At 50.5% G+C, this 16,960-nt stretch overlaps 1 pseudogene; it reads right to left on the bottom strand.

The window, feature by feature from the left end:
• Positions 1 to 3,511: 3,511 nt before the first annotated feature.
• Positions 3,512 to 3,718, bottom strand: LOC142272521 (U2 spliceosomal RNA; annotated as a pseudogene).
• Positions 3,719 to 16,960: the final 13,242 nt, after the last annotated feature.

Genomic DNA, 16,960 nt, shown 5'->3' with positions numbered 1-16,960 from the left:
AAAGCTCACCCCCAGCCGAAGTGGGTACACCTACGCTCTGACCATCGTAGACCACTACTCGAGGTTCCTGGTGGTTATCCTAGTTAAGGACTTAACCGGCCGCACCGCTGCTAAGGCTTTCCAGGCTTATTTCTGTTGACCGCATTGGTACCCGGAGAGGGTGCTTACCGACCAGGGTCCGGCCTTTGAAGCAGAGGTATTCCAGGAATTCTGCCAGTTGTACGGCTGCAAGAAAATCCGGACCACGCCTTACCACGCCCAAACCAATGGCATTTGTGAAAAGATGAACCACTTGGTCCTGGGCCTCCTCAAGACGTTACCACTGGAAGAGCGGAACCTGTGGCTGGAGAAGCTACCTGACCTGGTCGATATGTACAACAACATCCCTTCCAGCTCTACGAAATGCACTCCAGCATACCTGATGAGAGCTCGTCCCGGCCGGCTACCAGTGGATCTGGAAATGGGCTTGGAAGCTTCAGAAGCACTCCTGTCGACAGCTGAATGGGACACTCGGCGGAGGACACAGTACCGACAGGTCCAGGAGTATGTTGAAAAGAACTTGTGCCGGAGTCGGGGACAACAGGAGCAGTGCTTCAACAAGAAGGCGCCTGCCGGTTCCTTCCAACCTGGGGATGTAGTGCTGAAGCGGAAAAGAAGGGCCCACAAGCTGGATGATCAATGGGAAAAAACCCCGTATGTAGTCCAGCCCACAGGATGGGAGAATGGGAAGGCCTACCAGATCAGCCGTGACCAGGGGGGGACTTTGGCCACGGTTTCCCGAGACCACCTGAAGAAGTGCCCACCAGCATTGAGAGTAGCGGATGAGGCTCCAGTTCCCAGTCCAGTGGAGAAGGAAAATGAGGTAATCCACACCATGATGGGTGATTTTCCAGCAGACTGGCCTACACAGAACGGTGCGGTGATCCTTCCAGTGATACTGTTCCCACAACCCGTGGATGAAGAAATGATGGAAACGGTTAACCGCGAGCCAGTGCCCAGGGATGTACCTGTACCCAGCTCCCCTACGCCTCCGCCTGCCCCACATGATAGCAGGGAGGAGGAACTGACTGTTCCCTCTGCCCCACTGCCTGTCACCACTGACACCGGACCCCGAAGGTCCACTCGCCCCAACCTAGGTAGACCCCCACTTAGGTACAGGGAAACTACTCTTTAAAAGGGGGGGGCTTTATGTGTTGAGTGTACCAGTTTGAAAGTTTTAAATGATAAGTAAAGATGATCAACCAAAGAAGTTTACCTGATTGAACCGTGATTAAACCGGCCGTTGCCGGCAACTGTTGTCCCCGTAGGGACTGTGCAACCATTGCGTAAGGAACTGCTTACGGACAAGCCCTAGAACTTGCAGGGCAACCACAAACTTAGTGCAATGTAAATAAAAATGTTTGTTGGCTTGACACCGTTACCGCCTCCGGAGAGGCTGATTTGGGAGGATGGGCCTGGAGGAAAGGGATGGCCTAGGCCCGCCACTACCGTAACCGGTGGCGATCCTCCGGGGGTTCAGGGGTCCCCTTGGACGTGGGCCCCCTGAAAGAGACAGAACCCGCTCGGGCAACTTGGTGCTGGACTGGGGTCAAGGGGTGCTGCCCGCTTCTTAGGGGCAGCATCAGGGCCAGGTTGTTTGGGTGGGAGAAGAGCGGAAGCTGTACCGTTGTAAAATGTTTATGATGCTTTTACATGTTTTACCGTTTTATTCTTTTTCAGTTGTGAAAATAAAACCGGTGATGGACGGGCAGCCCGCGGACGGTCTGCATTTTACTATAGGGGAATGTGGCGCCCTGGACAAGCCAGGTCGTCACAGGTACTACACCAACACACTCTACACTCCGGCTAGGCACACCGAAGCTAAACACAAATCCTAGTTGCCTTCCTCCAGGGGCTGATGTCCACACCAGGGGGTGGGCCAGGCGGTTGATCCCACCCACCGAGGAGTTCACAGTCCTGGAGGCGGGAAAAGGAGTCAGATTAGAGATCAGTTTTGGAGTTAGAGAAGTGAAGAGGAGAGGAGACTGACCGTGTCCGGGTATGTGGCCCGGGCACTCAGCAAGGTTGGCAGACGGTGGTGACCTTCTGCAGGAGAGGCTGATTGGAGTGAACCGTACGGACCGGGGATGGGCGGTGGCCCGCCGGTACCAGATCTGGGAGTGAAGAGAAGCCAGCACCATCCGGCAGGGCCTACGGACCCCGACAAGGCTAGGAGTCGCCGTAAAACCGGTCAAATCCGTTAGCGACAGGAACCTCCAGGGTTTCCCAGCAGTCAAGACCCGATTGAAGGCAACAGCTCACACCGTAGAGGGAAGCACAGTCACCGCCAAGGCTACAGTTCCCAGGGCCAGAGCCTGCGGGCAAAAGGGGCTCCCTCAGCATCCATCCAAGCTGGGGAGCGGGTTACCGGTGGGAAGCCCGCTAGATTTTGGGGGAATAAAAGGGGTCCAACACCACATCCCCACAGGCGCACACCCACCCATCAAAGAGAGCTATAAGCCAATACCACCTTCACATTGCCAGTGTACCAAGGACATGTTGAGCAACATGAAGGCGGCTGGGGTTATCCGTGACAGTTGTAGCCTTTGGGCAGCTCTGTTGATCCTGTTAAAAAAGAAGGACGGCACCACTCCCCGTATTGAGGAATCGCTAGCTGCATTGAGAACTGCAAATTATTTTTCTACCCTTGATCTCACTAGTCACTATTGGCAAGTGTCCGTTGCTGAGGCAGACCGGGAGAAGACCGCCTTCGCCACCCCTATGGGTCTCTGCGAGTTCAAAAGCATGCCCTTCGAGCTGTGCAATGCGCCAGGAACCTTCCAGAGGCTGATGGAATGCTGCTTGGGACAAGATTTTAGGGTGTATAAAAAGGGAGATTAGATCCCGTGATCCCAACGTATTGTTACACCTCTATAAATCACTTGTAAGGCTACATCTGGAATATGGGAACCAGTTTTGGGCTCCACATTTTAAAAAGGACATTCAGAAGTTAGAGTCAGTTCAAAGGTGGGCAACTAGACTACTACAAGGAATGGAAGGCCTCCCATATGATGACAAGTTTAAAAAGTTATTAAGTGATTATTGGCTGCAATGGGGCTTTCTGGCTGGTGCCAGCCTCTCTTCTTAGCACACAGGAACCACAATCCCTACACCATGCTTCAATGGATTCTCTCATCCCAGCCCAGTAAAACTACATATTTTACACAGTCATAAGCAGCCAAAAGGGATCTATTCTATTCAATTGCAAATGATCTAGATAAGACTGAGAATAAGATACTGCACGGGACATAGCAGAGTTGGTCAAGTTGAGTGGAGATGAGTTTGCTATTTGGCACAGCTTTTTGCATCAATAAAGCAAGTAAAAGGTGTGAAAGATAAAAAAAAGGGTGAAAGTGTGAAAAGTGAATTGGCCAAATTGAGGTGCATATAAAGTTTTTGCTTTCTTTCAATTCACTAATGGGGCTCATTTGAATCAGGTGAATTGAGTTCTGCTTTTGGAAACTGGGTTAAGAAGGGGTGCACCGGTCCTGGAGGTACTGCAATACCAGGTCAATGCGTGGAGTGGACAGAGCAAGATTTTTTCCATCTCCTTGTTCTAAAAATCCATTTAATATATGGTCCCCAGAGAGGGGACGTATCAGATATTAAACTGATAAGAACAGATTTAATTTTTTTTTTTTTCTGTTTATCAGTAGGACTTCAAAATAACAAAGGTGATCGCCTCCCGTTGCCTGGGAACCGTCCAGGCACAAGAGGGCTATGTGTCACCAGAAGGCGCACACACTTCCTCAAGGCCGGCAGACGTGCAATCCCAGGCACCTTCCAGTACCGACCAAGGTAGCGTCCTCCGAAACTACACTTGATCTTAGCCAAAAGGCCGAGAAGCTATAACCCGAATTGGTTACGGCCTTGAGTTGCACCCTGGCCTATACCGGACACATCTTAGGGAGAGGGAGACAAACCCACGCCTACAGAAGACATTTTGTCACCCAAGCCAACCCTTGAAAAGGCTGTTTTGCAGAGCAAAAACAAGAAGAATGGTGCTTTTTGCAGCCGCCGCCCACTGCAATGAATCTGAATAACTCCTCCTTTTGGACACAAGCACCTCCCCTCCCCCTTGCAGTCTTTCCAATTCATGATACAAAAAGACGGACGGACAGGACAGGACAGGACAGGCTGCCTGACTTTCCGTCACTGCCACCCTTTGCCATCCTTGCCCGTAGAAAGCCCTTTCATCATCCCCAAACCCTAATCTTTTCCCTTCCCTTCCCAGATGCGTCTCACTCCCTTTCATTAGGAAGTGAGCGCAGCCTTTTCTCCGTTCTGCACATGCGCGACGTTAAACACAAATGCGCAGGCGTGCCTTCCATTACCCTCACTGCATTCCACTCCCATACAGGAAGTGGGCGCAGCTATTACTACGGTCGCACATAAAAGAACCCACGGCCACCACTGCACATAGCTGACTCCACCACAGGACACCCACTTCTACACCAACGCAGGTAAGACAGGATCGGCACCTCTATGCTCCCGTTACAATCAGGCTCAGTCACCATGTGATAACGCTCTCAACTCTTTAGTTGCAGGCTCCCCTTGCTTCACCTCCACTGGCTGTGCTGCCATTTCCTCTCCCACCTGGAAGGTATACTTTATTCCACTATTTTCCTGTTTCTCTCTTCCCCCTTTTCCCATAACCTACTTTTATCTGCATTTGTGGGGTATTTATATGCTATTTACATCATAGTTTTATTCATTAATATGGAAGGGAAGAGTGCCCATGAGAGTGTTGAACTGCGGAGAGCAAAAGATTAAGCTGCTCCGATTTGCCACCATTGATAAGCTGTTCTCAGTAGATACACATGCTATCCAAACAGCAGCATCCACCATTGCTTCAGCCCACCCATTCAGTGACAGCTCACCAAGTCAGCCAGAGGAGTGGTGTAAGGAATTACACGTAGGCACTGACTCCACACCTTCACATCACAAGAAGGGGGTCTACAGGCTAGTGCAAGAATACGAGCAAGTCTTCAGCAAACATCCGCTAGACTTTTGAAAAATAAAAGGGGTCAAACACTACATCCCCACAAGTGCACACCCACCCATCAAAGAGAGATATAAGCCAAATCTACCTGCACATTACCAGTGTACCAAGGACATGTTGAGCAACATGAAGGAGGCTGGGGTTATCCGTGACAGTTGTAGCCTCTGGGCAGCTCCGTTGGTCCTGTTAAAGAAGAAGGACAGCACCACTCCCCTGTATTGAGGAATAGCTAGCTGCATTGACAACTGCAAATTATTTTTCTACCCTTGATCTCACTAGTCACTATTGGCAAGTGTCCGTTGCTGAGGCAGACCGGGAGAAGACCGCCTTTGCCACCCCGATGGGTCTCTGCGAGTTCAAAAGCATGCCCTTCGAGCTGTGCAATTTGCCAGGAACCTTCAAGAGGCTGATGGAATGCTGCTTGGGACACCGAAACTTTGAAACGGTACTGCTATACCTTTATGATGTTATTGTTTATTCTAACGCAAACAAGATTTTAGGGTGTATAAAAAGGGAGATTAGATCCGATGATCCCAACGTATTGTTACCCCTCTATAAATCACTTGTAAGGCCACATCTGGAATATGGGGTAAAGTCCTGAGCAGGTTGATAACCATTGGTTTGAGCATGGTAGGGTGTAATACGCATCTTCCTGCATCGGTAAAAGCTGCAGAAGTCCTTGAAGATTTCCGCTTCAAAGGCAGTGCCTTGATCTGTGAGGACTCTCTCTGAGTAGCCATGAGGTCTGCATAAGTGTGCTTGGAAGACCTTCGCTGCAGTATGGGCCATTAGATCTTTGACTTGTACCACAACCATAAATCTCGAGTAGTTGTCTACCATCGTAAGTGCATACGTGAGCTCACCTCGATATTCTGCAACAAAACTCCCTTTTTCGATTTCAGTTTCAGCAAACACTCCTCTTCCTGTAGAAAATATTTATCATTACCTAAGACAGTCATTCTAATGCATGACAATATTAAGGCAATTTAGTTAAAACTTGTTTTAACTCACCTTTAAGGGGATTGATGTATTTCATGGTCAATCCAGGTTTGTCAGTGATGGCACTGACATAATGTATGGCGTCTTTTTCGGGCGTGCTGGAAAATCACCCATCATGGTGTGGATTACCTCATTTTCCTTCTCCACTGGACTGGGAACTGGAGCCTCATCCGCTACTCTCAATGCTGGTGGGCACTTCTTCAGGTGGTCTCGGGAAACCGTGGCCAAAGTCCCCCCCTGGTCACGGCTGATCTGGTAGGCCTTCCCATTCTCCCATCCTGTGGGCTGGACTACATACGGGGTTTTTTCCCATTGATCATCCAGCTTGTGGGCCCTTCTTTTCCGCTTCAGCACTACATCCCCAGGTTGGAAGGAACCGGCAGGCGCCTTCTTGTTGAAGCACTGCTCCTGTTGTCCCCGACTCCGGCACAAGTTCTTTTCAACATACTCCTGGACCTGTCGGTACTGTGTCCTCCGCCGAGTGTCCCATTCAGCTGTCGACAGGAGTGCTTCTGAAGCTTCCAAGCCCATTTCCAGATCCACTGGTAGCCGGCCGGGACGAGCTCTCATCAGGTATGCTGGAGTGCATTTCGTAGAGCTGGAAGGGATGTTGTTGTACATATCGACCAGGTCAGGTAGCTTCTCCAGCCACAGGTTCCGCTCTTCCAGTGGTAACGTCTTGAGGAGGCCCAGGACCAAGTGGTTCATCTTTTCACAAATGCCATTGGTTTGGGCGTGGTAAGGCGTGGTCCGGATTTTCTTGCAGCCGTACAACTGGCAGAATTCCTGGAATACCTCTGCTTCAAAGGCCGGACCCTGGTCGGTAAGCACCCTCTCCGGGTACCAATGCGGTCAACAGAAATAAGCCTGGAAAGCCTTAGCAGCGGTGCGGCCGGTTAAGTCCTTAACTGGGACAACCACCAGGAACCTCGAGTAGTGGTCTACGATGGTCAGAGCGTAGGTGTACCCACTTCGGCTGGGGGTGAGCTTTACATGGTTAAGGGCAACCAGCTCCAGCGGTTGGTGTGTAATGATCGGGTGTAGGGGTGCCTTCTGGCTGGCCTCGTCCTTCCTTCTCAATGCGCAAGGGCCACATTCTCGGCACCAGGCCTCCACAGATTCCCGCATTCCACTCCAATAGAACCGCTCTCTTAACAACATCTCTAGCTTCTTCCACCCGAAGTGCACTGCACCATCATGGTATGCTTGCAGGACGGTGGGCACGTTAGCCTGGGGAATCACCAGCTGGCGGATCTTCTCGTGAGTCTTTGGATTAATCAGCTCGCGATACAACTTCCCCTGGTGTAGGTATAGCCGGGTCCGTTCTTGCCACAGACGTTGGGCTTCGGCAGGGGCAGCAGGGTCTATCCCAGCAGAACCCTGTTCCACTAGAGTCTTGACCAGGCGGACAGCAGGTGCCTGGTCCTGAGCTTCCTGCCAGTCCTGTCGGGGCAGCGGATCCAGGTTCACCCGTTGTTGGTAGACGTGCACCTTCTCAGTGAATGGCCGGTGAAATGCAGGCAACTCGATCTCTTCGAGGTCATCATCCTCTGGCCCCTCTTCCGACAGGTGGGGCATCCGGGAGAGTGCATTGGCATTGACGTTGGTACGGCCGGCCCGGTACTTGATGGTGAAATCGTAGTTGGCTAACCTGGTCACCCACCGCTGCTCCAACGCGCCCAGCTTGGCCGTATCTAGATGGGTCAGCAGGTTATTGTCTGTGTACGCGGTGAACTTGGCTGCTGCCAGGTAATGGCGGAACCGCTCGGTGATAGCCCACACCAGTGCCAAGAGCTCAAGCTTGAAGGAGATGTAGTTCTCAGGGTTCCTCTCAGTCGGTCGGAGTTTTCGGCTAGCATAAGCTATTACCTTTTCCCTTCTGTCTTGGACCTGGGATAGAACAGCCCCCAAGCCCACATTGCTGGCGTCGGTGTAGAGGATGAATGGGCGGCTGTAGTCAGGGTACGCTAGGATTTCCTCTCCGGTCAGGGCTGTTCTCAGCTGGCGGAAGGATTCCTCATGCTTTTCTTCCCACACCAATGGGGCTACTAGGGATCTACCACCCTTGGTCTGTCCTACGAGGAGGTCTTGCATGGGGGCAGCCATCTTTGTGTACCCCTTAATGAAGCGACGGTAATATCCCACCAGGCCCAGAAACTGCCTCACTTCCCTCACTGTGGTCGGTCTCGGCCAGTCTTGGATGGCGGTGATCTTCTCGGGGTTGGGGGCGACACCTTCCGCACCAACCACATGTCCTAGGTACTGCACTCTGGGTTTCAGCAGATGACACTTTGAGGGCTTCAACTTCATCCCATACTTGGCAAGGGACGCGAACACCTCGGCTAGGTGCTCCAGGTGGGCTTCATACGTCTGTGAGTACACAATCACATCATCCAAGTACAGCAAAACGGTCCCATAGGCAGTCTTCTCTCGGTCTTCCGGTGCCACGGCCACCTGCCAGTACCCGCTGGTGAGGTCAAGGGTGGAGAAGTAGTTAGCGGTTCTCAGCGAGGCCAGGGACTCTTTGATGCGGGGCAGAGGGTAAGCATCCTTATGCGTTATCTGGTTAATCTTCCGGTAATCCACACACATCCGCATGGTGCCATCCTTCTTCTTAACCAGCACCAACGGAGCGGCCCAGGGACTACAGCTGTCCCTAATAACCCCTGCCTCCTTCATGTTCCTCAACATGTCTTTGGCGCATTGGTAGTGCGCAGGGGGAATAGGCCTGTATCTCTCTTTAATAGGGGAGTGTGTACCGGTAGGGATGTGGTGTTGAACCCCTTTAATCTGCCCAAAATCTAGAGGGTGCTTGCTAAAAACCCGCTCATACTCCTGTACCACCCGGTATACCCCTTCCTTGTGGTGTATGGGGGTATCATCAGTGCCGACATGTAGCTCTCGATACCACTCGCCTAACTCCCCCAGGGATGAGTGGGAACCGGCAGCAGGCGGTGTGACCGGGGGAACGGCTTCATGGATCGTGTGGGGATCTAGAGTGAGCAATTTGGCAAGGGTAGCGTACCGGGTGGTGCATGAATGCACACATATTGGTTTTATAATCTTATTGTATTACTTTATATTCTTATTTCACTTGTGCATATCTCCACCATAATCCTGGCTAAGAAATATAGCTTTTTTTGGGGTACACAGGTAGTAAGGTCTTCTTTCTATTTCTTTAGGGGTGATATAGCCTGGTGGAACTCTAGACCTCTAACATTATATATGCACCCTTTTTCTTTATGGTTCTTGGACACCTTATAACATTCTTCCATACATATATATCTTTCTCATAAATTATAAATAATTAGGCATTTTTATATATTTTATTTACATTTTCATAAATAACTTTTTACAAAGCATGGGGGACATTCTCACATACATATAATTTTCATGTACGCATTCTGAAAATTTACGCATAAACCGTACACACTCCTTTTTGTAACAATTTCTATAACTCATTCGCTGAACTCTCATCCCGGATATTCATTCTTACACCGAATTTCCTGTTATAACACAACATTCATGATTTTTATTCAATTTATTTTTATTTTTTAGGTTTATTAGTAGTGATGAGCGAGTACTAAAAAGCTCGGGTGCTCGAAGCTCGGGCCGAGCCTCCCAAGATACTCGTGTACTCGGCCCGAGCACCGAGCCCAATGTTATCCTATGGGAGACCCGAGTATTTTTGTGAAATGACCACCGGCAGCATGTAGAAACCCTAAAAATGGCACAAAAGTCTCCGATGAGTGCTCAAATGACATGGCAACAGCATGGGGAAGACCCCTTGAAGCATTTATCACTCAAAAGTCACAGCTGTGAATAATTTTGTCCGCGTTTTACGCCATTTTTACGGACTCACCAGAAAACCTTCCAAAATGACACCAAAATGATTTTTCATAGCGGAAATGTTAAGGGCACATACCCAATAGTGAGATAGAGCTAATGTATGTTACTTTTTGAGATCAATACATGAAAGATTTTACGTAAAACATTGTGTGGCACTCCGATGTCCCTGAGAAGAGACGTACATAAAGGCCTCTGAGTCTAATGTGCCCATTTTGAGGAACTGAGTCTTTGTAGTATTTTCCTTTGCCAGGGCAGTCCAAAATTGTGAGGTTCACCAATGCCCCTGCATACAGACGTGCATGATGGCCTGTAAACCTGAAGTGCCCATTGTAAGGAAGTGGGTCTATTGTAGTATAGCCCTTAGGCAGGGCAGCCAAAAATTGGGAGGCTCCACGTTGTCCCTGGATAGAGACGTGCATGAGGGCCTCAAAACATTAAGTGTCCAGTGTCAGGAAGTGGGTGTATTATAGTATAGCCCTTAGGCAGGGCAGCCAAAAATTGGGAGGCTCCACGTTGTCCCTGGATAGAGACGTGCATGAGGGCCTGTAAACCTGAAGTGCCCATTGGAAGGAAGTGGGTCTTTTGTAGTATAGCCCTTTGGCAGGGCAGCCAAAAATTGGGAGGCTCCACGTTGTCCCTGGATAGAGACGTGCATGAGGGCCTGTAAACCTGAAGTGCCCATTGGAAGGAAGTGGGTCTTTTGTAGTATAGCCCTTTGGCAGGGCAGCCAAAAATTGGGAGGCTCCACGTTGTCCCTGGATAGAGACATGCATGAGGGCCTCAAAACATTAAGTGTCCATTGTCAGGAAGTGGGTGTATTATAGTATAGCCCTTAGGCAGGGCAGCCAAAAATTGGGAGGCTCCACGTTGTCCCTGGATAGAGACGTGCATGAGGGCCTGTAAACCTGAAGTGCCCATTGGAAGGAAGTGGGTCTTTTGTAGTATAGCCCTTTGGCAGGGCAGCCAAAAATTGGGAGGCTCCACGTTGTCCCTGGATAGAGACGTGCATGAGGGCCTCAAAACATTAAGTGTCCATTGTCAGGAAGTGGGTGTATTATAGTATAGCCCTTTGGCAGGGCAGCCAAAAATTGGGAGGCTCCACGTTGTCCCTGGATAGAGACGTGCATGAGGGCCTCAAAACATTAAGTGTCCATTGTCAGGAAGTGGGTGTATTATAGTATAGCCCTTAGGCAGGGCAGCCAAAAATTGGGAGGCTCCACGTTGTCCCTGGATAGAGACGTGCATGAGGGCCTCAAAACATTAAGTGTCCATTGTCAGGAAGTGGGTCTTTTGTAGTATAGCCCTTTGGCAGGGCAGCCAAAAATTGGGAGGCTCCACGTTGTCCCTGGATAGAGACGTACATGAGGGCCTCAAAACATTAAGTGTCCATTGTCAGGAAGTGGGTGTATTATAGTATAGCCCTTAGGCAGGGCAGCCAAAAATTGGGAGGCTCCACGTTGTCCCTGGATAGAGACGTGCATGAGGGCCTGTAAACCTGAAGTGCCCATTGGAAGGAAGTGGGTCTTTTGTAGTATAGCCCTTTGGCAGGGCAGCCAAAAATTGGGAGGCTCCACGTTGTCCCTGGATAGAGACGTGCATGAGGGCCTCAAAACATTAAGTGTCCATTGTCAGGAAGTGGGTGTATTATAGTATAGCCCTTTGGCAGGGCAGCCAAAAATTGGGAGGCTCCACGTTGTCCCTGGATAGAGACGTGCATGAGGGCCTCAAAACATTAAGTGTCCATTGTCAGGAAGTGGGTGTATTATAGTATAGCCCTTGGGCAGGGCAGCCAAAAATTGGGAGGCTCCACGTTGTCCCTGGATAGAGACGTGCATGAGGGCCTCAAAACATTAAGTGTCCATTGTCAGGAAGTGGGTCTTTTGTAGTATAGCCCTTTGGCAGGGCAGCCAAAAATTGGGAGGCTCCACGTTGTCCCTGGATAGAGACGTACATGAGGGCCTCAAAACATTAAGTGTCCATTGTCAGGAAGTGGGTGTATTATAGTATAGCCCTTAGGCAGGGCAGCCAAAAATTGGGAGGCTCCACGTTGTCCCTGGATAGAGACGTGCATGAGGGCCTCAAAACATTAAGTGTCCATTGTCAGGAAGTGGGTCTTTTGTAGTATAGCCCTTTGGCAGGGCAGCCAAAAATTGGGAGGCTCCACGTTGTCCCTGGATAGAGACGTGCATGAGGGCCTCAAAACATTAAGTGTCCATTGTCAGGAAGTGGGTGTATTATAGTATAGCCCTTTGGCAGGGCAGCCAAAAATTGGGAGGCTCCACGTTGTCCCTGCATAGAGACGTGCATGAGGGCCTCAAAACATTGTTCCCATTGCAAAGGAGCGGGTCTCCTGTCGTTGTAATGTCCATTCTGCAAAGAATGGGCGAAAAAATTTACCACTGGGGGTATACCTGAAACAAAGGCCTAACTCTTGTAACGGTCATCATGGTGGCGCATGAGGAGAAGGAGGAGCAGTCCAGCGATTATCCAAAGTCCAGAAGTGTGTACCCATGGGTGACTGGAGGTACATGGCAAATTCCCGTTACAAACTTTAAATTCCGCTCTCATTTGCTGGTGGTGTGGTGAAGTCTGGCCCAATCCAACCCTTGTTCATCTTGATCAGAGTCAGCCTGTCAGCATTTTCAGTTGACAGGCGGGTGCGTTTATCTGTAATGATTCCACCTGCGGCACTAAAAACACGCTCTGACAAAACGCTAGCGGCAGGGCAGGCCAGGACTTCCAAGGCGTAGAGAGCCAATTCATGCCACGTGTCCACCTTGGATACCCAATAATTGTAAGGCACAGAGGAATGTCGGAGTACAGTTGTTCGATCTGCAAGGTACTCCTTGAGCATCTGGGCAAACTTAGGATTTCTTGTGGCACTACCCCGCACCTCAGGGGCTGTGGTACGTGAGGGGCTGAGAAAACTGTCCCACATCTTAAAGACTGTTCCCCTACCTCTGGCGGATTGGACTTGTGCCTCTCTCGGCTGTACGCCTTGGTTGTCCACTGATTCCTGACCTATGCCGCTAGCGTTTTGTGAGGGGAATGCTTTGCCTACTTCCGTGACTATGGCCTTCCGGAACTGCTGCATTTTGGTTGACCTCTCCGCCTCGGGAATAAGAGACATAAAGTTCTCCTTGTAGCGTGGGTCTAACAGTGTTACCAACCAGTAATGATTGTCGGCCAAGATGTTCTTAACGCGAGGGTCACGAGACAGGCAGCTTACCATAAAGTCAGCCATGTGCGCCAGACTCTTAACAGCCAGGACTTCAGTAGCCTGACCAACACGTTGACTGAACATGCTGTCCTCCTCCTCCTCCTCCTCCTCCTCATCTACCCTGTCCTCTGGCCAGCCACGCTGAACCGAGGATATGACTGGTGTGCATGTCATATCCTCAATTTGGCCGGAGATTTGCTCCATGTCTTCATCCTCCTCCTCGTCATAGTCCTCCACTGCACGTTGTGATGAGACGAGGCTGGGCTGTGTGTTATCACCCACACCCACTACTGTTTCTTGCTGCAACTCATCGCGCTCCGCCTGCAATGCATCATGTTTGGTTTTGAGCAGAGACCGTTTTAGAAGGCAGAGTAGCGGTATGGTGACGCTAATAATGGCGTCATCACCACTCACCATCTTGGTGGAGTCCTCAAAGTTTTGGAGGATGGTACATAGGTCGGACATCCATCTCCACTCCTCAGGTGTTATGTGTGGAGTTTGACCCATTTCCCGACGGCTTAGGTGATGCAGGTACTCAACAACTGCCCTCTTCTGCTCACATATCCTGACCAACATGTGCAGAGTTGAATTCCAACGCGTGGGGACATCACACACCAGTCTGTGAGCCGGAAGATGCAAACTGCGCTGAAAGCCGGCAAGGCCGGCTGAAGCAGTAGGTGACTTTCGAAAATGTGCAGACAGGCGGCGAACTTTTACCAGCAGATCAGACAGCTCTGGGTATGACTTTAGAAACCGCTGAACCACGAGGTTGAGCACATGGGCCACGCATGGAACATGTGTCAGCTGGCCTCGCCTCAAAGCCGCCACCAGGTTCCGGCCATTGTCACACACGACCTTTCCTGGCTTTAGGTTCAGAGGTGTGAGCCAGTGATCTGCCTGTTGTTTCAGAGCTGTCCACAGCTCTTCTGCATTGTGGGGTTTGTCACCTATGCAGATTAGCTTCAGCACAGCCTGTTGCCGCTTCGCCGAGGCAGTGCTGCAGTGCTTCCAGCTTGGGACTGGTGTGGAGGGTACAGTGGATGAGGATGCGCAGGAGCAGGAGGAGGCTGAAGAGCATGACATTCCGGAGCTGTAGAGTGTGGGTGAAACACTGACTGAGGTAGGGCCTGCAAACCTTGGTGTGGGAAGGACGTGTTCCGTCCCTCGCTCAGACTGGGTCCCAGCTTCCACAATATTAACCCAGTGTGCCGTCAACGAGATGTAGCGGCCTTGCCCACAAGCACTTGTCCACGTGTCTGTGGTTAGGTGGACTTTGGGTGAAACAGCGTTGTTCAGGGCACGTGTGATGTTTTGTGACACGTGGTTATGCAACGCGGGGACGGCACACCGGGAGAAATAGTGGCGGCTGGGGACCGAGTAACGTGGGACAGCTGCCGCCATCAGGTCGCGGAATGCTTCTGTCTCCACCAGCCTAAAAGGCAACATTTCCAGCGCAAGCAGTCGCGAAATGTTAGCATTTAGAACTGTGGCATGTGGGGTGTTGGCAGTGTATTTGCGCCTGCGTTCAAAGGTTTGCTGAATGGATAACTGAACGCTGCGCTGGGACAAGGACGTGCTTGATGATGGTGTTATTTCTGAGTAGGCAACTGCAGGTGCAGGACCGGAGGAGGCTTGTTCGCAGGCAGCATGGACAGGGGATTGGCTCGCATGCACAACCAGCGAAGACGTAGCAGTGACATTAGCAAGCACTGCTCCTCGACTCTGTTGTACTTCCCACAAAGTCGGGTGCTTGGCTGACATGTGCCTGATCATGCTGGTGGTGGTCAGGCTGCTAGTTTTGGTACCCCTGCTGATGCTGGCATGGCAGGTGTTGCAAATGGCCTTTTTAGAATCATCTGGATCCAACTTAAAAAACTGCCAGACTCGGGAAGACCTAACATTTGTACAGGCACCTTGTGTCGTGTTGTTGTTCCGGGGAACGGTTGCCTGACTTCTGCCTGGAGCCACCACCCTGCTTCTTACTGCCTGTTGGGATGCTACGCCTCCCTCCCCCTGTGCACTGCTGTCCTCGCTCTGCATATCCTCCTGCCAGGTTGGGTCAGTTACTGGATCATCCACCACGTCGTCTTCCTCTTCCGCACCCTGCTCCTCCTCCTGACTTCCTGACAATTGTGTCTCATCATCGTCCACCCCTTGTTGAGACACGTTGCCAACTTCGTGAGAACGTGGCTGCTCAAATATTTGGCCATCTGTACATACGATCTCCTCATGACCCACTTCAACATGAGCTGGCGAGAGGCCAGAATGTGCGAATGGAAACGTGAACAGCTCTTCCGAGTGTCCAAGTGTGGGATCATTAATGTCCGAGGACGTGTACTCAGCCTTGTGGTAGGAAGGAGGATCAGGTTCTGAAATGTGCGGTGCAGTATCACGGCTACTGACACTTGACCGTGTGGAAGACAGAGTGTTTGTGGTGGTGCCAATCTGACTGGAAGCATTATCCGCTATCCAACTAACAACCTGTTGACACTGGTCTTGGTTCAAGAGCGGTGTACTGCTGCGGCCCCCAAGAATTTGGGACAGGACGTGCGAGCGACTAGATGTGGCCCTTTGTTGTGGCAAAATTAGAGCTTGCCCACGACCTCGGCCTCTGCCTGCACCACCATCACGTCCACTTCCTTGTTCCTTGCCAACGCCCTTGCGCATTTTGCAATGCTGTGCTGACGTGTATTCACTAGACTTGGGCGTTATATCAAAGTTTGTGCAAATTGTGCACCTGTACGCTGCCACCGACAGGCACACACGTGCGGTTTTTAAATGCAAGCACGGACGCACTAAGAACCTAACAGGTTTTAGGAGCAAAAATTAATGACGAGAACTCTGACACTATCAGCCACTGCTGACTGACGTGTATTATACACTACACTTGTGCGTTATATAATAGTTTGGTAAAAACGCACACAAGTGCACCTGTACGCTGCCACCGACAGGCACACACGTGTGGTTTTTAAATGCAAGCACGGACGCACTAAGAACCTAACACAGGTTTTAGGAGCAAAAATTAATGACGAGAACTCTGACACTATCAGCCACTGCTGACTGACGTGTATTATACACTACACTTGTGCGTTATATAATAGTTTGGTAAAAACGCACACAAGTGCACCTGTACGCTGCCACCGACAGGCACACACGTGCGGTTTTTAAATGCAAGCACGGACGCACTAAGAACCTAACACAGGTTTTAGGAGCAAAAATTAATGACGAGAACTCTGACACTATCAGCCACTGCTGACTGACGTGTATTATACACTACACTTGTGCGTTATATAATAGTTTGGTAAAAACGCACACAAGTGCACCTGTACGCTGCCACCGACAGGCACACACGTGCGGTTTTTAAATGCAAGCACGGACGCACTAAGAACCTAACACAGGTTTTAGGAGCAAAAATTAATGACGAGAACTCTGACACTATCAGCCACTGCTGACTGACGTGTATTATACACTACACTTGTGCGTTATATAATAGTTTGGTAAAAACGCACACAAGTGCACCTGTACGCTGCCACCGACAGGCACACACGTGCGGTTTTTAAATGCAAGCACGGACGCACTAAGAACCTAACAGGTTTTAGGAGCGACAATTGCTGAGAAGTCTGACACTATCAGGACTGTTTTAGACTGTGTACACCAGCCCCAGATATGATGAAGGCTGGTATACGGTCACCACTAGGAATGGCTATATACCCTGCCTGCCTGCCTGCCTGCCTGTATACTGCTACAATAGTCCTGACAAGGACTCTTTTGGTCACTAGCCTGTATTCCAACCTGGCTATACCCTGCCTGTATACAGCAACAATAGTCCTGAGAAGGACTCTGCTACTGTA

This window comes from Anomaloglossus baeobatrachus, unplaced genomic scaffold, assembly GCF_048569485.1.
Source record: "Anomaloglossus baeobatrachus isolate aAnoBae1 unplaced genomic scaffold, aAnoBae1.hap1 Scaffold_351, whole genome shotgun sequence".
Lineage (NCBI taxonomy): Eukaryota > Metazoa > Chordata > Amphibia > Anura > Aromobatidae > Anomaloglossus > Anomaloglossus baeobatrachus.
This window is presented reverse-complemented; position numbering and strand designations above follow the sequence as displayed.